This window comes from Lolium perenne, chromosome 5, assembly GCF_019359855.2.
Source record: "Lolium perenne isolate Kyuss_39 chromosome 5, Kyuss_2.0, whole genome shotgun sequence".
NCBI classification, from domain to species: Eukaryota; Viridiplantae; Streptophyta; class Magnoliopsida; order Poales; family Poaceae; genus Lolium; species Lolium perenne.
In genome coordinates, this window is record NC_067248.2 from 118,845,855 (window position 1) to 118,871,130 (window position 25,276).

Sequence of the window (25,276 nt, forward strand, 5' to 3'; positions counted from 1 at the left end):
TTTATGTTGAGAATCTTGAAGTTACTCGTGTTTTATCTTCCTATGCTTGTCACTTTGCTCCTCATGAATTTATTTGTGTACAAGATTCCTAAGCATAGGAAGTGGGTTAGGCTTAAATGTGTTTTGAATTTGCTTCTTGATGCTCTCTTTTACTTCAACTCTTATTTCTTGCGCGAGCATCATTAAAATTACTGAGCCCATCTTAATGGCTATAAAGAAAGCACTTCTTGGGAGATAACCCATGTTTTATTTTACTACTGTTTTGTTGTGTCTTGGAAGTTGTTATTACAATAGCAACCTCTCCTTATCTTTATTTTATTGCATTGTTGTGCCAAGTAAAGTCTTTGATAGTAGGATTGATACTAGATTTGGATTACTGCGCAGAAACAGATTTCTTACTGTCACGAAATTGAGCAGCCCCGTCTGTAGGTAACTCAGAAAATTCTGCCAATTTACGTGCGTGATCCTCAGATATGTACGCAACTTTCATTTAATTTGAGCTTTTTCATATGAGCAAGTTAAGTGCCCCAGAAAAATTCGTCTTTACGGACTGTTCTGTTTTGACAGATTCTGCCTTTTATTTCGCATTGCCTCTTTTGCTATGTTTGATGGATTTCTTTGTTCCATTAACTTTCAGTAGCTTTGGTAATGTCCATAAGTGTTAAGAATGATTGTGTCCTCTCTGAACATGTGAATTTTTGATTATGCACTAACTCTCTAATGAGTTTGTTTTGAGTTTGGTGTGGAGGAAGTTTTCAAGGGTCAAGAGAGGAGGATGATATACTATGATCAAGAAGAGTGAAAAGTCTAAGCTTGGGGATTCCCCCGTGGTTCATCCCTGCATATTTCAGGAAGACTCAAGCATCTAAGCTTGGGGATGCCCAAGGCATCCCCTTCTTCATCGACAACTTATCAGGTCACCTCTAGTGAAACTATATTTTTATTCAGTCACATCTTATGTACTTTACTTGGAGCATCTGTGTGCTTTTATTTTCGTTTTGTTATCTTAGTTCTCTGAATAAATTGGATCAATCCATGTGTGGGAGAGAGACACGCTCCGCTTTTTCATAAGAACACTAGTGTTCTTCGCTTTTACTTTTAATGTTCAATGGCGAAAGTTGATCGCTTCACTTATTGCTATTTGGTTGGAAACAGAAAATGCTTCATGTGGTAATTGGTATATTGTCTTGAATAATTTGATACTTGGCAATTGTTGTGCTCAAATAGATCATGTTTAAGCTCTTGCATCATGTACTTTGCACCTATTAATGAAGAACTACCATAGAGCTTGTTGAAATTTGGTTTACATGATTGATCTCTCTAAGTCTAGATATTTTCTGGTGAAGTGTTTGAACAACAAGGAAGACAGTGTAGAGTCTTATAATGCTTGCAATATGTTCTTATGTAAGTTTTTCTGTACCGGTTCATACTTGTGTTTGCTTCAAACAACCTTGCTAGCCAAAGCCTTGTACTGAGAGGGAATACTTCTCGTGCATCCAAATCCTTGAGCCAAAAACCTATGCCATTTGTGTCCACCATACCTACCTACTATGTGGTATTTCTCTGCCATTCCAAAGTAAATTACTTGAGTGCTACCTTTAAAATTTCATTCTTTGTCTTTGCAATATATAGCTCATGGGAAAATAGCCTTAAAAACTATTATGGTATTGAATATGTTGCTATGTATCTTATTTCTTATAAGTTGCTTGTTGAGCGGTAACCATGTTTCTGGGGACGCCATCAACTATTTCACCCTTGTTGGATATCATGTGAGTTGCTATGCATGTTCGTCTTGTCTGAAGTAAGGGCGATTTTCATGATCAAATGGTTTGAGTATGCATATTGTTAGAGAAGAACATTGGGCCGCTAACTAAAGCCATGAATCATGGTGGAAGTTTTAGTTTGGACACTAATCCTCAATCTCTTATGAGAATATTATCTGTTGTTGAATGCCTATGTATTAAAGAGGAGTCCATTATCTGTTTTCTATGTTGTCCCGGTATGGATGTCCATGGTAGAGATCTATCAAAAACGAGAAATCAAATGCGATTTATCTCCTTGGACCTTTGTACAGGCGGCATAGAGGTACCCCTTTGTGACACTTGGTTGAAACATATGTTATGCAATGATAATCCGTGTTAATCAAGCTAATTAGGACAAGGTGCGAGCACTATTGGTATTCTATGCATGAGACTTGCAACTTATAAGATGTATTATGCATAACACATATGAATTATTACTACCGTTGACAAAATTAATTGTTTCTATGTTTTCAAAATAAAAGCTCTAGCACAAAAATAGTAATCCATGCTTCCCTCTGCGAAGGGCCATTCTTTTACTTTATGTTGAGTCAGTTTACCTACTTCTTTCTATCTTAGAAGCAAACACTTGTGTCAATTGTGTTCATTGATTCTTACATGTTTACCTATTGCACTTGTTATATTGCTTTATGTTGACAACTATCCATGAGATATACATGTTACAAGTTGAAAGCAATTGCTGAAACTTAATCATCCTTTGTGTTGCTTCAACGCCTTCTACTTTGAATCTATTGCTTTATGAGTTAACTCCTATGCAAGACTTATTGATGCTTGTCTTGAAAGTACTATTCATGAAAAGTCTTTGCTATATGATTCAGTTGTTTAATCATCATCTTTACCATTGCTTTAATCACTTCATTCATCTCATATGCTCTACAATATTGTTGATCAAGATTATGTTGGTAGCATGTCACTTCAGAAATTATTCCTTGTTATCGTTTACCCACTCGAGGGCGAGTAGGAACTAAACTTGGGGATGTTTGATACGTCTCAAACGTATCTATAATTTCTGATGTTCCATGCTAGTTTTATGACAATACCTACATGTTTTGTTCATACTTTATGATGTTTTTATGCATTTTCCGGAACTAACCTATTAACAAGATGCCGAAGTGCCAGTTCCTGTTTTCTGCTGTTTTTGGTTTCAGAAATCCTCCACAGGAAATATTCTCGGAATTGGACGAAATTAATGCCCACGATCTTATATTTCACGGAAGCTTCCAGAGAGCCAGAGAGGGACCAGAGGGGAGCCCTGGGGGCCCCACCCCACATGGCGGCGCGGCCAAAGGGGGGGCGCCAGCCTATGGGGGGGCCACCCCCTGGCTCCTCCGAGGCTGCCCTTCCGCCTATATATGCTCCCAGACGCGAAAACCCTAAAGAAATAAGCCACGATACGAGAAAAGTTCCAGAGCCGCCGCCATCGTGAAGCCAAGTTCAGGGGACAGAAGTCTCTGTTCCGGCACGCCGTCGGGACGGGGAATTGTCCCCGGAAGCCATCTCCATCGATACCACCGCCATCTTCATCGCCATTGCTGTCTCCTATGATGAGGAGGGAGTAGTTCTCCCTCGAGGCTAAGGGCTCTACCGGTAGCTATGTGGTTAATCTCTCTCTCATGTAGCTCAATACAATGATCTCATGAGCTGCCTTACATGATTGAGATCCATATGATGAGCTTTGTATCACTATTAATCTATGTGCTACTCTAGTGATGTTATTAAAGTAATCTATTCCTCCTTCATGATGTAAAGGTGATGGTGTGTGCATCATGTAGTACTTGGTGTAGGTTATGATTGTAATCTCTTGTAGATTATGGAGTTAACTATTATTATGATAGTATTGATGTGATCTATTCCCCCTTTCATAGCTATTGGTGACGGTGTGTATGCTATGTTAGTACTCGGTCTAAATTGCAACGGTCTATTATGCTCTAGAGGTTACTTAAATATGAACTCCGAATGTTGTGGAGCTTGTTAACTCCTGCTTGAGGGAGCTCTTGTAGCCCTACACAATGAATGGTGTTTGTTATCAAACAAGAGAGTGTATGTAGCACAAGTGAGGAGAAGTTATTTATTTGTTATGTGATCAATGTTGAGAGTGTCCACTAGTGAAAGTAAGATCCCTAGGCCTTGTTTCCAAATACTGCAAACATCGCTTGTTTACTGTTTTACTGCATCTTTACTTCCTGCAATATTACCACCATCTATACCACCTATGTTTTACTATCTCTTCGCCGAACTAGTGCACCTATACATCTGACAAGTGTATTAGGTGTGTTGGGGACACAAGAGACTTCTTGTATCTTAATTGCAGGGTTGCTTGAGAGGGATATCTCTGACCTCTACCTCCCTGAGTTCGATAAACCTTGGGTGATTCACTTAAGGGAAACTTGTTGCTGTTCTACAAACCTCTGCTCTTGGAGGCCCAACACTGTCTACAGGAATAGAAGCATGCGTAGACATCAAGGTGGCACACGAGGGGGCGGCGGTGGACTCCTAGGCAGAAATCTATACTATTATATTGGAGTTGGTCGTAGGTCGTACAACGCGTTTGATGAAGGAGATTAGAAACATCTTGTCCGTCCAATTACTTTCAACATCTCCGCCTGAACTTACACCGTTCGATAAAAAAAAGTTATTGTCTTCCTTTCTTTGTTGCCCCTCTGGCTAATTGCCCGATCAAAATAAATTATTGCTTACCTATCCCGTTACTACCTATCAAATGTCTTCATTCTTTTCTCAACAAATTTGGAAAGTAATTACTGCTAATTTCTGCCATGAATCGGAGTGTTGTGACAGTGAGGCTAGGCTAGCTCGAGGAAGAAGTCATCTTCGTCGGAGACGTCGATGATCAAGAGCGCCTCCTAGGCATCGGCAAGGAGGTGGCACACGAGGGGGCGGCGGTGGCCTCCTAGGCAGAAATTAGCAGTAATTACTTTCCTAATTTGTTGAGAAAACAATGAAGACATTTGATAGGTAGTAACTGGATAGGTAAGCAATAATTTATTTTGATCGGGCAATTAGCCAGAGGGGCAACAAAGAAAGGAAGGCAATAATTTTTTTATCGAACGGTGTAAGTTCAGGCGGAGATGTTGAAAGTAATTGGACGGACAAGATGTTTATAATCTCCTTCATCAAACACGTTGTACAACCTACGACCAACTCCAATATAATAGTATAGACTAGCACTATAATGGTTGGTCAAATGTGTGTCCAAGCTAAACCAAATTCGAAAATGTATTTTGGGATGGATTTACAACAGCTTTGTATCTGCAATTTGGTTGCCTCTAGCGCATATGTGTGATTGGATTTTTATGTTGAAGTTGAGTCACCTTGTCCTTCGTCTCTAGACCCATTGCCTCCATCACCAATGGCGTAACAACCAGTGACTAGCTCATACCGCTAATAAATCCTAATCCCCCTTCTAACCTTTGTCGCCTAATCGATCCAAGTTTATCTACAACTCTATTGTGTACACATAGTCACGGACTCCGGCTTGGCATGTATGGAGGCGGATACATAAACCCTTTGAAACTTTTTTCTTTCGATAAAGGGTGCTTTATTACTCGATGTATCAAGCATTGCACCCAGGCTCTGCATAGCTAAGATGCACATAGCCGTTTATGAGTCCAGTATCTACATGAAGGATAAGGAAAAAGGTAACAAATCAATAACTCCATTGGCTTCTATCCTATGGCTATGCTGCCACCCATGTTGGGTAATAAAATCCTTGGTCGTATTGTCCAAACGTGTAGACACCTCCATAAAGTGTAGACACCTCCATAAATTAGTCTCGATCCTCAAAGCGTTGAAGCGGTGACCATGAACGGAGCATAGTTGTACATCTGTAGATAACCTGCATGATAGAAGATTTTTTGTCATTAAAAACCTTGTCATTTCTACACAGCCAAAGCGACCATATAACTGCAATTGCTCCCACTCGGATAATTGTTTTATACCTTGAGTCCACCCCATTTAACCAATTACCAAATATATTGGTTATACTACGGGGTGGGTACAGGGTAGAACCTATCTGAATGATTGACCATATAGATCTAGCAACCCGATAGTTGAAGAAAAGGTGTTTTATTGTCTCATCTTCGTGACAGAACACACATTTCTTGCAACCTTGCCAGTTGCGTTTTACAAGGTTATATTTAGTAAGATTCACACCTCGACGAAGATACCATGCGAAGACCTTCATTTTCAATGGTAACTTCATCTTCCAGATGGATTTATTATTTAAAATCGGTTGGGTAGGAATGCAAAGAGCTTTATACATTGAGGCTACCGAGAAAACACCATTCTTGGTAAGACTCCAACGAAATTCATCAGACCCCGTAGATAACTGTATTGAATCTAACCACTGAAGTAGTTCATTCCAAGAGTCAAGGCGGGGACCAATAAGATCATGTCTGAACATTACCGAGGGTGGAGAAGATTCCATCACCTTCTGCAAGGTGTCCCCTTTATAACGAACAATATTGTATAAGGGAGAGTGGTTGTTCCCAACCATTGATCCTCCCAAAAACGTATCTCCGGCCCATTCCTAATGGAGAAGGAGCCAAGCGGGAAAAAAGTATTTCTTTGTTGCCATGATGCCAGCCCAGAAGTGTGAATCCCCCGTTTTCCAAAAAACCTGGGATATCGCCTTTGAGCCTACATACTTTTTCTGCGGTAGTTGTCATCATACACCGTCCTCCGTTAATAACCTAGCCAGCTATTTTCCTAGCAAGGCCATGTTCTTAATTTCTAGATCGTGGACCCCAAGTCCACCTTGATCTTTTGGACGGCATACAACACTCCATTTTGTCAACCGATATTTTTTTTCTTTTCACTATCCCCTTGCCAAAAGAATCTTGATCGGAAGTAACCCAATCTATGCAAGACTCCTTGGGGTAACTAGAAGAAAGAGATCATATACAGTACCATATTTGTAAGCACTGAATTTATGAGGACTAATCTTCCCCCAAGGGATAGGAGCTTTCCTTTCCAACTAGTAAGACGTTTCTAAAGTCGTTCTTCGATGATTTTCCATTCGGCCAGGGTTAGTCTCCGATGGTGAATCGGAATACCAAGATAGCTAATTGGAAAACAACCAAGCCCACAGCCGAATAGCTCGGCATAAAAATTGGCATCATATATGGCCTCGCCAAAACAAAAGTATTCACTTTTATGGAAGTTGATCTTCAGACCTGACAATTGCTCGAATGCTGAAAGAATTAACTTCAGATTACTTGCCTTTGCCAAATTATGATCCATAAATAGAATTGTATCATCGGCATACTAAAGAATTGATAAACCCCCATCAACTAAATGGGGGACCACACCTTCAATTTGGCAATCGAACTTAGCGCGTTCAATTATAATTGCAAGCATATCTGCCACAATGTTAAAGAGAATCGGGGGCAATGGATCGCCTTGCATGAGTCCTTCTTTTGTCTGGAAGTTATTGCCCTAATCCTCTAACTCTAACCACTTAGAAGGATAAGCCATCAAATTAATCCAAACTATCAAGCTACGGAGAGCACCCTCAACCTAAAGTACTTCGACAATTTCTCTTCCTTTAGCTTTGTTTTTCATCGTGTGTGCTCATGTCTCGTTAGCTCCATGTTGCGGCCCAAGCAGCTCTAGCGGGCTCTTCTCCTCTGCTTTTCCGTTGTTGCTACCTAGGTTGCTCCCTCTATAAGTAGTCTTAGGGTGTCTCCAATGCTTAATTTGAAGAGAAGCCATAGCTAGGCTGGGCCATACAACATGCACAATAGACCGAAAGCCACCAAAACCTTAAGACCAAGTTGTAGTGTCGGACCTTGCCCAAAAATTTAGTGGGGGCGTAGTGAGTGGGGGCCTTATTTCTTAGCTAAGTGGGGGCCCAAGTAGTAAAACAGTAAACTTCAAAGCTATAAAAATAAAAATTGACTAGGGGCCTAGGCCCCCACTGGGCCCAACGTGGGTTCGCCCCTACCAAGTTGGGCATTAAGCTAGGGCCCATGTGCCAGCTTTGTCCAAACACTTCATCGATTCATCCCTCCATGCTAGGTGATAGGGCAAAGGTGTCTCATATTTTGATGAGATGGAGATAATTCTATTTGTTGGTGGAGTTCGGGATTGATGATCTGAATACACGTGCGAAGTACATGCGCAAATGCAATCTCTGCACCAATCCCCGGGAGTTACTGATCTTGCAGGTGCACGATCAGCCTCACAAGAGAAAGTCTTAATTTCTACCTAAAATTGATAATAGGTAAGAACTAATATTGCAATCAAGATATTACGGGTGTATGACGAAAGATTTATTGAAAAGGTGGGATTCCGAATATTCGGTCTTGTTCTGGATGTTGAGCTTAAAATAAGTACAGGAGAGTTGCAGCAATGACTAACTTTTAGTCTAAACAACATCTGATCCCAATGACGGCTACGAAGGGGTATACAAGGAGGAAATGAAGGGTTTTCAACCAGCCAAGGAATGGGTGGTTGAAATCCATCCTATATGGGTTTTCCTCCTTAGAGACATACCCTAAAAACTAGTTGTTTTAATTGCTGGAAAAAATACATGGGTCTGGTCCAAAAATAAAGGTGGTGTATCGCCATATCAAGGTATGGACAAAATTATGAAGTATAATCTTGAATAATTCATCCAAGTTGTCATTCAACATTATGGAGGCTTCAAAGCTCTAAAATATTCACTTGTAATGCCCTCTTTAATCCTCACATGCTTGTTGCGATCTGCATGCACGATCATGCTCTAATGTTTGTCCTTCTCATCCATGCTAGGTCCATCATTCCTAAGAGTAGCAAACACATCTGATTTAGGTAGAATCACATTCTCATGTTTGTGATAAATAGTTCCAAAAAACGAAAGTACCTGATAGTTAAGTTATTTGGCACGAGCTCGTATTTGTGTAGTTGCAGGTATGGCGGTTGTATCAATAGATGGTGTGCCGCATCATGCATGCTCGCCTTCTTGAATTGATTGCATCCTCGACACAATCTCACGATCATCTCCAAAGTAGGGTTTCAAATCTGCAATAATAAATTTAGAACTAACCCCTCCCCCACCCCCTCCCAAAAATTTTGTTGGTAACTCAAGTTTATATGTGTTATCATTGATTTTTTCTAACACCTTAAAAGGACCAACATCATGCGGCATTAGCTTAGACTTGCGCAAAACAAGAAAATGATCTTTGCGCAAATGCAACCAAACAAGATCAACATCAAAGACAACATGTTTTCTTCCATCTATCCATAGAAATTTTATCATTCATGCATTCTATGTTATCTTTAGTAGTCTCATGCAACTTTAATATGAGTTCAGCACGTTGAGTAGCATCCAAATTATCTTGCACCAAAGATGGTAATGGCAACAAATCAATAGGTGCACGAGGAGTATTACCATACACAATCTCAAATGGGCACATCTTAGTGGTATAATATTGTGAACGATTGTAAGAATCAATATGAGGTAAACATTATTCCCACATTTTAAGTTTTTCTGAAAACAGATTACTTTAGTTTGTCCATCAGTTTGGGGTGACATGTAGTACTAAACAATAATTTAGTTCTCAACTTAACCCATAATAATCTCCAAAAAAAGGCTAAAAAATAGTATCACGGTCAGAAACAATTATGTTTGGCACACCAAGCAAGCGAATAACTTCACGAAAGAACAAATTAGCAACATGAGCAGCAGCATCACTCTTGTGACAAGGAATAAACTATGCCATCTTAGAAAACTGGTCCACAACAACCAAAATACTATCACTCCCCTTTTGTGTATGAGGCAATCCCAAAACAAGTCTGTAGAAATATCCAAGGTACACTAGGAGCAGGAAGAGACATATATAAACCATCTCGACGTGCAGTGCAGCGAGTAACAAAGAGCTCAACATCTCGACGTATTCTTGGCCAAACGATTATGCAGCAAGTACATCATCCGCCTTCTTCACACCAAACTCCTCCTTCATGCGCTTTCTGCAACAACAAAAGATGAACCACTACAAGAAAAGTTGCCATGGCCGACGAAGTTGAAATCGCGCCGTGGTTGCTGGTGTACCATGGCCGAAGATTTTTGGTCTCTCCGTTGTGCATGTCAAAACGTTTTTTTCTCGTTTTTGAGGCCACCTAGACCGACGAAAACGGCCAAAACGTCGCGTATGGTGGCCCGGGATGTGGTGCATCTCGAAATCTCGGGTTCGCCGGCCGAGTCAACGCAAATCCGCACCGCCCAGGGATGTAGGGCCCAGATGGCAGCCTCTCTGGCATTGTTTTTTTTCTCGATCGCGCCATCTCGTTCAACGCTCTCCGATCGAGCCGTTTACGATGCAGGATCATGGGTCCCGCATGTCATCCTCTATGAACCAAAATTCTTTCTATTCTTGGATTTTTTTTGACCCCCTGATTTCTGGCTCCTTCCTTTTTCTTTTGATCCCTTGCCGCCTTGGAAACGTTGAGACCGCTGCTGCTAATTGGGACCCGCATGTCATCCTCTATGAGCAATCAACTTTCTTTTCTTGGAGTTTTTGGCACCTCAAATTTGGTCACTTGCCTTTTTCTTTCGATCCCCTGCCGCCTCTCAAACGGTGATACCGCTGCTGCTAAATGGGACCCGCATGTCATCCTCTATGTACTATAAAACTTTCTTTTCTTGGATTTTTTTTTGCACCTCATATTTGGTCACTTGCCTTTTTCTTTCGATCCCGTGCCGCCTCTCAAACGTTGGACCGCTGCTGCTAAATGGGACCCGCATGTCATCCTCTATGTACAATCATGTTTCTTTTCTTGAATTATTTTTGGCTCCTGATATTTGGTCACTTGCCTTTTTCTTTCGATCTCATCCCACGTTTGAAACGTTGAGGAACCTGCAGGCTCATGGGACCCGCATGTCATCCTCTATGTACAATCAAGTTTCTTTTCTTGAATAATTTTTGGATCCTGATATTTGGTCACTTGCCTTTTTCTTTTGATCTCATGCCTTGAAAGGTTGAGGAACCTGGTGGCTCATGGTACCCGCATGTCATCCTCTATGTGCTATAAAAGTTTATTTTCTTGGATTTTTTTTCACCCTCTGAATTTTGGCTATTTCCTTTTTCTTTTGATCCCCTGCCGCCTTTGAAACATTGAGTAAGCTACTGACTCATGGGACCCGCATGTCATCCTCTATGTACAATCAACTTTCTTTTTCTTTCGATCTCAAGCCGCATTTGAAACGTTGAGACCGCTGCTGCTAAATGGGACCCGCATGTCATCCTCTATGTAAAATAAAGTTTATTTTCTTGGATTATCTTTGGCTCCTGATATTTTGTCACTTGCCTTTTTCTTTCGATCTCATGCCGCCTTTGAAACGTTGAGTAAGCTGCTGGCTCATGGGTCCCGCATGTCATCCTCTACGAACGATAAAAGTTTCCTTTCTTGGAGTTATTTTTGACCCCTAATTTCTGGTTATTTGCCTTTTTCTTTTGATCTCCTGCCCCCTTTGAAACGATGAGGACGCTGTTGGCAGGTCGGTCCCACATGTCATCCTCTATGAACAATAAAAGTTTCCTTTGATGGATTTATTTTGAACCCCTAATTAATTTCTGGATATTTCGTTTTTTTTCTTTTGATCCCCTGCCGCCTTGGAATAGTTGAGGATGCTGCTGCCTCATGGGTCCCGCATGTCATCCTCTCAGAACGGTAAATGTTTCTTTTTCTTGGATTTTGTTTACCAAATGATTTTTGGCTTATTTTTTCTTTCGATCTCCTGCCGCCTTTAAAACGTTGAGGACGCTGCTGGCTCACGGGTCCCACATGTCAGCCTCTATGAACAATAAACGCTGAGGATGCTGCTGCCTCATGGGTCCCACATGTCATCCTCTCAGAACGAAAATGTTTCTTTTCTTGGATTTTTTACCAACAGATTTTTGGTTTATTTTTTCTTTCCATCCCCTGCCGCCTTTAAAACGTTGACGACGCTGCTGGCTCATGGGTCCACGATGTCAGCCTCCCCGTACAAGAAACATGTGATATCTTGATTATTTTTCAGACAATAAACAGTGTATTGCGCTCTGAGCTATTGCAAACGGATAAATTAAATATTTATTTTTACATATAAACAAACTTATATGTTGAATCTCCTTGTTTTTTGTTTTTGCGAAGCATAGGACTTTCCTATTTTTTTTTTAAGAAAAATCCGAACTTTCCTGTTTTGGAGTGGACTGAAATTGTACGAGTCAAAAGGCCCAGCAGGATAGTTCGAAGGCCCAGACGGCCAGATGCAGCCCAATTGAAATCTTTCTTTTCTTGGATTTTTTTCACCCCCTAATTTCGGGCTACTTCATTTTTCTTTTGGTCCTGTGCCGCCTTGGAAACGTTGAGACCGCTGCTGCAAAATGGGACCCGCATGTCATCCTCTATGTACAATAAAATTTCTTTTCTTGGATTATTTTTGGCTCCTGATATTTGGTCACTTGCCTTTTTCTTTCGATCCCGTGCAGCCTCTCAAATGGTGATACCGCTGCTGCTAAATGGGACCCGCATGCCATCCTCTATGTACAATCAAGTTTCTTTTCTTGAATATTTTTGGCTCCTGATATTTGGTCACTTGCCTTTTTCTTGCGATCTCATGCCACGTTTGAAACGTTGAGGAACCTGCAGGCTCATGGGACCCGCATGTCATCCTCTATGTACTATAAAACTTTCTTTTCTTGGATTTTTTTTGGCACCTCATATTAGGTCACTTGCCTTTTTCTTTCGATCCCCTGCCGCCTCTCAAACGGTGATACCGCTGCTGCTAAATGGGACCCGCATGTCATCCTCTATGTACAATCAAGTTTCTCTTCTTGAATTATTTTTGGATCCTGATATTTGGTCACTTGCCTTTTTCTTTCGATCTCATGCCACGTTTGAAACGTTGAGGAACCTGCTGGCTCATGGGACCCGCATGTCATCCTCTATGTACTATAAAAGTTCATTTTCTTGGTATTTTTTTCACCCTCTGATTTTTGGCTATTTCCTTTTTCTTTTGATCCCCTACCGCCTTTGAAAGGTTGAGGACTCTGCTGGCTAATAGGTCCCACATGTCAGCCTGTATGAACGATAAAGCTTTCCTTTCTTGGAGTTTTTTTACCCCTAATTTCTAGCTACTTTCTTTTTCTTTTGATCTCAAGCCGCATTTCAAACATTGAGACCGCTGCTGCAAAATGGGACCCGCATGTCATCCTCTATGTACAATAAATCTTGGATGTTTTTTGGCACCTCATATTTGGTCACTTGCCTTTTTCTTTCGATCTCATGCCGCCTTTGAAACGTTGAGTAAGCTGCTGGCTCATGGGTCCCGCATGTCATCCTCTACGAATAATAAAAGTTTCCTTTATTGGAGTTATTTTTTACCCCTAATTTCTAGCTATTTGCCTTTTTCTTTTGATCCCCTGCCCCCTTTGAAACGTTGAGGACTCTGTTGACAGGTCGGTCCCACATGTCATCCTCTATGAACAATAAAAGTTTCGTTTGGTGGATTTATTTTTGATCCCTAATTAATTTTTGGCTATTTCCTTTTTTTTCTTTTGATCCCCTGCCGTCTTGGAAACGTTCAGGATGCTGCTGCCTCATGGGTCCCGCATGTCATCCTCTCAGAACGATAAATGTTTTCTTTTCTTGGATTTTTTTTACCAACTGATTTTTGTTTTTTTATTTTCGATCCCCTGCCGCCTGTGAAACGTTGACGACGTTGCTGGCTCATGGGTCCCGCATGTCAGCCTCCCCGTACAAGAAACATGTGATATCTTGATTATTTTGCAGACAATAAACAGTGTATTTCGCTCTGAGCTATTGCAACGGATAAATTAAATCTTTATTTTTACAACTTATATGTTGAATCTCTTTGTTTTTTGTTTTTGCGAAGCATAGGACTTTCCTGTTTTTTTTTGAGAAAAATCCGAACTTTCATGTTTTGGAGTGGGCTGAAATTGTACGAGTCAAAAGGCCCAGTAGGATAGTTCGAAGGCCCAGATGTCCAGATGCAGCCCAATTGAAATCTTTCTTTTCTTGGATTTTTTTCACCCCCTGATTTCTGGCTACTTCATTTTTCTTTTGGTCCTGTGCCGCTTTGGAAACGTTGAGACTGCTGCTACAAAATGGGACCCGCGTGTCATCCTCTATGTGCAATAAAGTTTTTTTTCTAGGATTATTTTTGGCTCCTGATATTTGGTCACTTGCCTTTTTCTTTCGATCTCATGCCACGTTTGAAACGTTGAGGAAGCTGCTGGCTCATGGGACCCACATGTCATCCTCTATGTACAATAAAAGTTTAATTTCTTGGATTTTTTTCCACCCTCTGATTTTTGGCTATTTCCTTTTTCTTTTGATCCCCTGCCGCCTTTGAAACGTTGAGTAAGCTGCTGGCTCATAGGTCCCACATGTCAGCCTGTATGAACGATAAAGCTTTCCTTTCTTGTAGTTTTTTACCCCCTAATTTCTTTTTTCTTTTGATCTCAAGCCGCATTTGAAACGTTGGGACCGCTGCTGCAAAATGGGACCCGCATGTCATCCTCTATGTACAATCAAGTTTCTTTTCTTGGATTATTTTTGGCTCCTGATATTTGGTCACTTGCCTTTTTCTTTCGATCTCATGCAGCCTCTGAAACATTGAGGAAGCTGCTGGCTCATGGGACCCACATGTCATCCTCTGTACTATAAAAGTTTCTTTTCTTGGATTTTTTTCACCCTCTTATTTTTGGCTATTTCCTTTTTCTTTTGATCCCCGCCGCCTTGGAAACGTTGAGTAAGCTGCAAAATGGGACCCGCATGCCATCCTCTATGTACAATCAACATTCTTTTCTTGGAGTTTTTTTTTACCCCCTAATTTCTGGCTACTCTTTTTCTTTTGATCTCAAGCCGCATTTGAAACGTTGACACCGCTGCTGCAAAATGGGACCCGCATGTCATCCTTTATGTACAATAAAGTTTCTTTTCTTGGATTATTTTTGGCTCCTAATATTTGGTCTTTTGTCTTTTTCTTTCGATCTCATGCTGCCTTTGAAATGTTGAGGAAGCTACTAGCGCATGGGTCCCGCATGTCATCCTCTATGAACAATAAAAGTTTCCTTTCTTGGAGTTATTTTTGACCGCTAATTTCTGGCTACTTCCTTTTTCTTTTGATCCCCTGCCGCCTTGGAAACGTTGAGTAAGCTGCTGACACAAGGGGCCCACATGTCATCCTCTATGTACAATCAACTTGCAAGATCTTGGAGCGAAAGAGCTTGTATAAGTGGGACCCATATGTCATCCTCTATGTACAATAAAAGTTTCTTTTCTTGGATTATTTTTTGCTCCTGATATTTGGTCACTTTCCTTTTTCTTTCGATCTCATGCTGCCTCTGAAACGTTGAGTAAGGTGCTGGCTCATGGGACCCGCATGTCATCCTCTATGTACAATAAAGTTTCTTTTCTTAGATTTTTTTTACCCCCTGATTTTTGGTCACTTGCCTTTTTCTTTCGATCATATGCCGCCTTTGAAATTGAGGTCGCAGGTGGCTCATGGGTCCCACATGTTAGCATCTATGAACAATAAACCATTCCTTTGTTGGATTTATTTTTTACCCCTAATTTCTGGCTATTTGCCTTTTTCTTTTGATCCCCTACCCCCTTTGAAACGCTGTTGGCAGGTCGGTCCCACATGTCATCCTCTATGAAGAATAAAAGTTTCCTTTTTGGGATTTATTTTTGACCCCTAATTTCTAGCTATTTGCCTTTTTCTTCTGATCCCTGCCGACTTCGAAATGATGAGGATGCTGCTAGTAGATCGGTCCCACATGTCAGCCTCTATGAACTATAAATGTTTCCTTTCTAGGATTTATTTTTTACCCCTATTTTCGGGCTACTTGCCTTTTTCTTTGAAACGTTGAGGACGCTACTGTCTCATGGGTCCCACATGGCATCCTCTCTGAACGATAAACCTTCATTTTTTGTTAACGACAGGTTTATCAGTATTATTTTTGCAGACTAATACAAACTCTTTCGCTCCAAGATCTTGCAAGTTGATATATTAAATCATGGAATTATCAGGATATGTTTTAAATTTCAAATCCACTTTATGGATTTTTAAAAATACCGTTATCCATGTGGGTACGGAGCGATCAAGGATTTTCATATTGGGCATGAGCAGTTTCAAAAATTGGAACCCAATAATTCAAAATAAATAAAAACAACTTTTATGTAGAATCTCCGTGTTTTTTTTGTCAATCATAGGATCTGTGTTTCATTAGAAAAGGGCTGAAATTGCATGAGCAGAAAGGCCCATTTGTAGTAATTGGACTTCGACAGCCGGAGCAAGTAGACCGATAACAATTACCATGTAGATGTTCGTTGGCAACCCAAAAGTGAAATATTGGGCCCAACAGGGGAAGGTTGAACAGTACTTTTTCTATTGGGAAGGTGGTACATGGGGTTATCCTGACATAAAAATGGAACATGGGTTACTGAAGGTTGCCCATTTGTGCCTAATATGTTTGTCAGCAGGAGCTTTACCTTCCGCCGCCGCCGCTCCGCTTCCGCCTCCGCCGCCATGGTCGAGCTAGCGGTACGGCGGCGTCTCGAGCTCGGGGTAGCGCAGCGTCCGCGCGCGCCCCAAATTAAGGTACCTATTAAGCGGAGATATGTACCGGCGACGAGCACATCGGCCTCACGACGGCACCTACGATAGGCTCGGCTGGCCTTGGGGCATTTACCCCTAGCCTCTTCCATGCTCTGTTCAACACTGGATCAAATTTGTCAACATGACCATTTTTATGGAGTAGCAACGAGTTGAATCTCTCAAAACTCTTTAAGTTCTGTAATATAACGACTAATTGGTACTACCTTATACAAAATGATTACATATCCTTATTTTGGAAGCAAGCAATCACACACTTATAGTTTGCTAGTCAGCTGCATGTAACGTTAAAAATCGGCAATTATAATGAATAAACCTGTTATTTTCACTTAAAATGCATTAAGGAGCATCAAATTTGACAAATCAAACCATGTCTTACTGAAAATTGACATGTCTTTCTCATGCAGAAATGTAAAATTATCCATGCATGTGCGTTTATACAGGTTAAGTTTTGCACGTATTATTTTTTGTAACTTTTCTGACTACCTTCAAAGCTTCAATCCTTCTTCATCATCTTTGTTGTACCGCACTGATGCAAGTGAATGCGAGCTTCTCGCCAGATGCGACTTCGTGTCCGATATGTGTACTATGCCTTCTCCATCTAGTGCTAGTTACGCCTCTGTGCTAATTAATTCTATCCCAGTGCCTACATCCAGCACAAACCTCTGTCATTGCAGCTGTGACTCACCTCGACCATTGGAGCCCAATCACAAGAGCGAGCTCAGTCTCAACCAGAGAGGCATGTGTCTCATGGTTAGCTATCTACAACTTGCTGTCTTACTAAAACCTTGCCTATCATAGAGATCACCTCGCTGGTGTAACAATGGCTGCAAGTAGCTGCTAGCATGAGCGAAGGGGATAAGGAAGAAAAGATTAAAAAAATGGGGTGGGGCCAACAAGCAGGAAAGCTATCTATAGCTTTATGGATGTTTCTGGAAATGGGTAGAAAATAGTAGATGACACTGTAGCAGCGAATCCCAGAGACCAAGGCCGTTGGATGATGTCTAATGAACGGCAGAACTGTGTTCAAGAAAAAAACGGCAGAACAAAATAGGCGAAATTAGCTTGAATTTTGATATAAATCTTGGGCATTTACCCTCGAACATGATGTACTACTACTACTGTACTCAACTTTGGGTAGTCTCTGGATTAGTCTCCCTCGTCCACCAATTATTATTATACTACTGCGGAAAGTTGAGGGGAGTCCCTAGTCCCGAGCACTTCGCCCACTTCCCCTGGCCTCATCCCAGAGATCTCACACCAACCACCTCACCGTCGACTAGCCGCCAGTCTACACCCCTCCGAAGAATCCCCAATGGCGGCGACGCCCCTACTAGAGCGCTCCTCACGCGAGCGCATCATCGAGTCTGGCCCACATGTCTTCCGTGCCTGCCGTGTGTCGGCAAGCACGACCGACTTCTCCGTCGGCGAGCCGCCGGCCGTGGGCGAGGGCGAGGCGTCCCCGTACACTATGACAGTGCACATCTTCTTCTCGAGGACGTACGAGCTCAGGAGGATGGCCGGCCCCCTCCCTGCCCCACTGGATGAGGACGATATCACCACTACACCCTGCGAAGAGGTGGTGCTGGATCTTGGCTTGCCTCCGAGGGAGCTGCGTAGTGGGGGCTATGTCGTGCGAACTATGCGCGAGATTCTTGCCCGTGTATGGCTGCTCAAGAACCTGAACCTCACGGAGGAGGAGTGGGACATCATCATGCCTTACGATGTTATGCACCTGATGTGGCAGCAGGCGTGTCGTCAGGTCGGTGGCCTTCACTTCGACCTCACCCTTAGGGTGGACCACCGGCTCATCGTCAACTTGCCGGCGCTGCAAGACAGTTGGGTCCTAGTTGCGCCGGAGGACGGCCTCTGCAGCATATGCATGCTGGGGCTGTCGCGGCGCACAACGGTGCGTCTCCGGGGATGCAAACACCCGTTCCATAGGAAGTGCATCTTCTCCTGGTTTGTAACGAACGCCAGCTGCCCTATCTGCCGCGATAAAGTGCTGACCCATCTTATTTTCGATTTGTAGAATAGTATGAATAAAAACCCTGTATGATAGGGATGCCATGCCAATTTGAATCCTATGTCAAGAGAAATTCTATTTGATTGTGGTTATAAGATATTTTGCATTAGTTTGATCTATTATCATTCTATTTTCCTATGGGATATGACCCTATGAATCAAACAGCCTGGGATTACTTCCACACAATTAAGTTTGACCAACTTTTAGTAGGACAACAAACATAAATAATTAGTCATCATGGGATTACAATCCAACAGATAATTGTCTTCAGGACTCATACATTTTCCAAATAAAAAAAATCAAAACAAATCATGGTTCTTCATCTCATAGCATGATACAGAGACAAGAGTCTAATCATCATCATCATCATCACCATCATCATCACCTCCGTCTTCATTCTGATATTCGTGCATGGTCTCATCCTGCTCGTCGTGTCCATTCTCCTCCTGAGATTCACCAGGTAGCTTCAGTTTATCCATCTCTTTGTCGACTATACTAACCTCAACAGTGAAATCTACTTCTCCATCATGTGGAGGGATACCTGTATCCAACGAGGTTTCATCAATGTCAGCAACTTTAGTTTGCCTAGAACCAGCGAAATCATCTTGCTGGGCACTGATACGTCTCCAACGTATCGATAATTTCTTATGTTCCATGCCACATTATTGATGTTATCTACATGTTTTATGCACACTTTATGTCATATTCGTGCATTTTCTGGAACTAACCTATTAACAAGATGCCGAAGTGCCGATTCTTTGTTTTCTGCTGTTTTTGGTTTCAGAAATCCTAGTAACGAAATATTCTCGGAATTGGACGAAATCAATGCCCAGGGTCCTATTTTGCCACGAAGCTTCCAGAAGACCGAAGAGTCAACGAAGTGGGGCCGCGAGGTGCCCAAACCCTAGGGCGGCGCGCCCCCCCCCCTTGGTCGCGCGACCCTGTGGTGTGGGGCCCTCGTGCCCCCTCCTGACTTGCCCTTCCGCCTACTTAAAGCCTCCGTCGCGAAACCCCCAGTACCGAGAGCCACGATACGGAAAACCTTCCAGAGACGCCGCCATCGCCGATCCCATCTCGGGGGATCCAGGAGATCGCCTCCGGCACCCTGCCGGAGAGGGGATTCATCTCCCGGAGGACTCTACGCCGCCATGGTCGCCTCCGGAGTGATGTGTGAGTAGTCTACCCCTGGACTATGGGTCCATAGCAGTAGCTAGATGGTTGTCTTCTCCCCATTATGCTTCATTGTCGGATCTTGTGAGCTGCCTAACATGATCAAGATCATCTATCTGTAATTCTATATGTTGCGTTTGTTGGGATCAGATGAATAGAGAATACTTGTTATGTTGATTATCAAAGTTATGTCTATGTGTTGTTTATGATCTTGCATGCTCTCCGTTATTAGTAGATGCTCTGGCCAAGTTGATGCTAGTAACTCCAAGAGGGAGTATTTATGCTCGATAGTGGGTTCATGTCTCCGTGAATCTAGAGGAGTGACAAGAACCACTAAGGTTACGGATGTGATGTTGCCACTAGGGATAAAACATTGGTGCTATGTTCAAGGATGTAGTCACTGATTACATTACGCGCAATACTTAATGCAATTATCTGTTGTTAGCAACTTAATACTGGAGGGGGTTCGGATGATAACCTGAAGGTGGACTTTTTAGGCATAGATGCATGCTGGATGGCGGTCTATGTACTTTGTCGTAATGCCCAATTAAATCTCACAATACTCATCATAATATGTATGTGCATGGTCATGCCCTCTCTATTTGTCAATTGCCCAACTGTAATTTGTTCACCAACATGCTGTTTATCTTATGGGAGAGACACCTCTAGTGAACTGTGGACCCCGGTCCAATTCTCTTAACTGAAATACAATCTCTTGTAATACTTGTTCTCTTGTTTTCGCAAACAATCATCATCCACACTATACATCTAATCCTTTGTTACAGCAAGCCGGTGAGATTGACAACCTCACTGTTTCGTTGGGGCAAAGTACTTTGGTTGTGTTGTGCAGATTCCACGTTGGCGCCGGAATCTCTGGTGTTGCGCCGCACTACATCCCGCCGCCATCAACCTTCAACGTGCTTCTTGGCTCCTACTGGTTCGATAACCTTGGTTTCATACTGAGGGAAAACTTGCCGCTGTACGCATCACACCTTCCTCTTGGGGTTCCCAACGGACGCGTGTTGTACGCGTATCAGGCACCAATTATTGGATCCACATTCTCATCCAAATCATATATGTTCCTTGCCACAAACTTTTGCACATACTGCCATCCTTTTCTAGATCTGTCTTCCAAGAAAAGTACCTTGGCCGCTTGAGGTACCAAAATATAAGGATCATCCTTGTACCACTGAGCAGTAGTATTGACTGATATGAAATACCCATCATTTCTGGCACCTTTGCCCTTATTTGGATCTTGGTTGTACCAGTAACACTTAAATAGAACCACAGATCGGACAGTAACCTTATCACTATAGAACAACTGAATAACCTCTTCTATGTGACCATAATGGTCAAATGACTCTGATCTCTTCTTTCTGGTTGTCAAGTGATCTCCACTGGTTGTGATGCCACTATTTCATGTCTTCAAATGTTGTTCACGCTCATAGGAGCTGTAATGGACACCATTGGCATTGCAAGCTGCAGCTACCAACACCCTCTTATCTGGACCACGTGATAGGACAAGGAGATCAGCACTAACAGCGCCTGGATTCTCCGCATGGAGTTTCAAGATCTACGATTACAAAATAGACAAGAGGTCATCTCATGTGAAAACACATAGACAAGTCAGAGTGCAATTGAACATCTTACATGTTTCTCAAACCAGTCCTGAAACCCACTCCCACGTGCCGATAGCTTTCCATTCATTTCCATGTACAACTTGCAAAACATAGCAAAGTCGGCTGAATATATTTAATTTTGATACAATTTCATAGTATATGCGAGGAACTGAGGATTTCGTGTGCATAGTACTCACTTAACATATTCATCAGCCTCTGCAGCATTATTCAGCACATACCAAGACAGCTGTTCAAATTCAGACTGCTCTAATGTTTTTTCGGTCCTCTTTCCTATTAGCTCAACACCATGATTAAAAACAGATCCTCCAACTTCCAAAATTTTGCGACCCCGGTTGAATCTGGTCTCAATATCAGGAATATATCTTGATGCAAATGTATATGCTTCAGCAGCAATATACGCCACTGCAATGCAAGCCTCCGGTGTAGCTTTGTTCCTAACTGTATTTTTGAAAGTGCACAGTCGACGTTCTATAGGGTACATCCATCCATACTGTACCGGACCTCTTAAAAGTGCCTCATCAGGTAGATGAACAGCCAAATGCACCATCACATCAAAGAACGCTGGAGGATATATCAGCTCCAGCTTGCACAGGATACTGCTATGTCCACCTTAAGACGTTTTACAACAGCTCTGCTTAGAGTTTTACTACATATTTCCCTAAAGAACCTTCCCAACTCTGCAATCTCATTGTACATATTTGGCTTCACTAAATCTTTAATGCCAATAGCTAAAAGCCTTTGCAGCAGGATGTGACAATCGTGAGTTTTCAACCCTTGGAGCTTGTTTCCTGCAGCATTGAGACAATTTGCAATGTTGGAAGCAAATCCGAACAGGAATATCACACCTCGGAGGTACTCACAAAATAATCTCCTTTTAGGCATCGGCAATGTGAATTCCGCGCCTCGAAATTTATAATGTTTTTCCTTGCCTTTGTTCACTTTGTCATTACGATCCAGTTGCAAGTGCCTGTTAACATTCAATGTTGCACAATCAATCCTAGCATTTGAGCTATCTTTTGTCTTGGATGGAATGTTGAGTAATATGCCGACAATGATGTCACATATATTTTTCTCCATGTGCATGATATCAATATTATGCTGAAGCTTCTTACCAGCCCAATACAGCATGTCCCAAAGAGTGGCCTGCGCTTATAAAATATTCTCGGTCTATCATTTTCCATTTCCTTCCTCTTGGTACATGCTGCTATTTCACCTCCCATCTTCCTTTTGGTAGCTGCTAGACTCAGTTCATCTCCTCTCTTCTTCCTTTTTCTACCTGCTACTACTACTGCTGCTGCATCTTCTGTATTCTTCTCTGCTGTGGCGGCTGGTGGTTTTCCTGATTTAACATTTCTGACCGCTTCTAGGTGCGCCTCCAACTCGTGACTCGTAAAGTGCTGCGGTTCAGTCTTTGCACAGGCCTGATCACCAATAAATTGCAATTTTTTACTATTTTTTCGGAAATTGTGACCTATTGGAAGGAAACGGCGATGGCCCATATAGCATATCTTGTTTATTATCCTCACTGCCAGCTTATCTGCATCACAGTGAACACATGCATTATAACCTGATGTTACTCTGCCTGACATAGTGCCCAAAGCTGGATAATCATGGGTGCAATACAATACAGCAGCACGTAATAGAAAATTTTGTTCTTTAGGTTGACACACATCCCGTGTAGGGACACCCTCCCATAATGTTTGCAAGTCTCTAATAAGAGGCTGCATGAACACATCAAAACCTTCCCAGGAGATTTGGGACCTGGGATGAGTAAGGCCATCATACAGTTCGACTGATCGGTGCATGTCCAGGGAGCCTGGTTGTAAGGTGTAACTAGTACTGGCCACATGCTATACGAGTTGCTCATGTTGCCAAATGGGTTGAATCCATCTGTATCAAGGCCAAGTCTCAGGTTCCTTGGATCTGCAGCAAAATCTGGATGATCCAGGTCGAATTGCTTCCTTTCATCGCCATCAGCAGGATGCCTCAGTAAATCAGGGTCGGGCGTGAGAATCTCTTTGTGCCATCTTGTTTCCCGAGATGTTTGTTCTGAAGCAAACAACCTCTGCAATCTTTGTACAAGTGGAAAGTATCTCAGAACCTTCCAAGGAATCTTTTTCTTACCACCAGCTCCATCATGTTTCCATCCTGATTCCTTACATAATGGACATTCATCGAGGTCACTATACTCTATCCAAAACAGTGCCCAGTTATTTTTGCAAAAATCAATCTTCTCATATCCAAGTCCCAGTACCTTGATGTACCGCTTCACCTCATAAAAGGATTTTGGCAGTCCAGCCCCAGGGAGTGCATCGCTGTATGCCTTCGCAACTACATTGAAGGCTTTATTGGTAATCCCCTGGTATGACTTGTCATGAAGTAATTTCACAATTAATTCGAATCTTGACACAACAGAACTAGGGGCCACTAAGCGCTTAGCATCTTCTATCAGGTCATGGAAAAGAGGCTTTTTGTGATAACCATGGGGCTGTTGGCTTGCATATGGATACAGATCCCGTAACAAATTAGCAGTAGCCTCATCCTGGACGAGATCTTCAGGCTGATAACCATCAGAATAAAGAGGATCAATAATCTCAGGCTGATCATAGTGTTCACCATGGTTAATCCACCTTATATATGTCTGGTCCATCCCATAAACGAATAAATGATCTGAGACTACATGTTGAGGCTTGGACCCAATATTCAAACATACGCGGCATGGACAAATCACTTCCTTTGTTGTGTCGCCGTCAGTAAAATCACTAACTTGCTTCATGAAGTCTTCAATACCACTCAAATATGTTGGTGTGTTTAATGAGTGAAATATTATCCAAGTTCTGTCCATCTGTTGAGGGAATAGATGGTCAAAGAAGCGATAAGCTATTTCAACAAACAGGTCACCTACGAATGTAAGCAAACATACCTGAGCAAACAGGTCGAATATAAAACTATAAATGCTACATTATTTGAGCCGATTTCAGCAAACGAACTGAGTGCAAAACTATGGCTACCTAGCGAACAGATTTTTTTTTAGGCTGACCACTGGGTTTCCCCACTTTTTATTTGTTTTTCTTTTTATTAATAAATAGAGGGAAATATGTACAAAAGTTGCTGGAGAGCAGCAACTAAAAGGATCATAGATCCCAAACAGCAAAATATATATATAATGTTCTACCCATGATATGATTTCCTCTTTGCCTTATGAACAAGGAGAGCATTTCATCCTTGAATCTCTTGTGCCATCTGTAAATGCTTGGGGGGGGCGAACAGATATATCGAAAGCAATACAATACCAACACATTCTTTCTTCTTTTTTGCCGTAATTCCGCCGATCTATTAGCAGTGCAAAGAAGTCAAAAGTAATAAGATTACAAACAGGTCCATAGACCACCAGGGCCGTACTTGAGAATACGGAGGGCCTAAGCAAAACAAGAAATAGAGGACCTCAACATGATCATTTGCAACTAAAATGATTTTATATATACTACTCACTCCATTTCAATAAACAATGCACCCTTGTTTTTCGTATTTTATCTTCGAAAAAATATTAATCTATATCTCTCTATTTAAAAATGTTGTTTCAATTTTATGTAGATATACATGTATTTAGATGAGTTTAGTTTGCAGATACATGCAAGTTTTGATGAAGTTGAAACATATTTTTCAGGACGAAGTATATATAAAAAAATGATATAAAACTGGTATCATTAGAAAGTATTTTCCATCACGATTCTAACAATGCTGCTTATGTATAATATGATCGTGATATTGTTGTCCTATTTATTTGGTCAAGGTTCACATTAAAATGTGGTAAAATAAATTAAAAGAAGTGCATCGTGTGAAAAAGCAATCTAAGAATTCAAAAGTGCTAATTGTTAGTCGAAACATGACATCTTTCAAAAATGAATCTTCAATTAGTACTTCATAAAAATCATTGAGACAAAATATTAATATTCATTGGAAGACTAACTGAATTAGCTGCACTCGCGATGAAAGA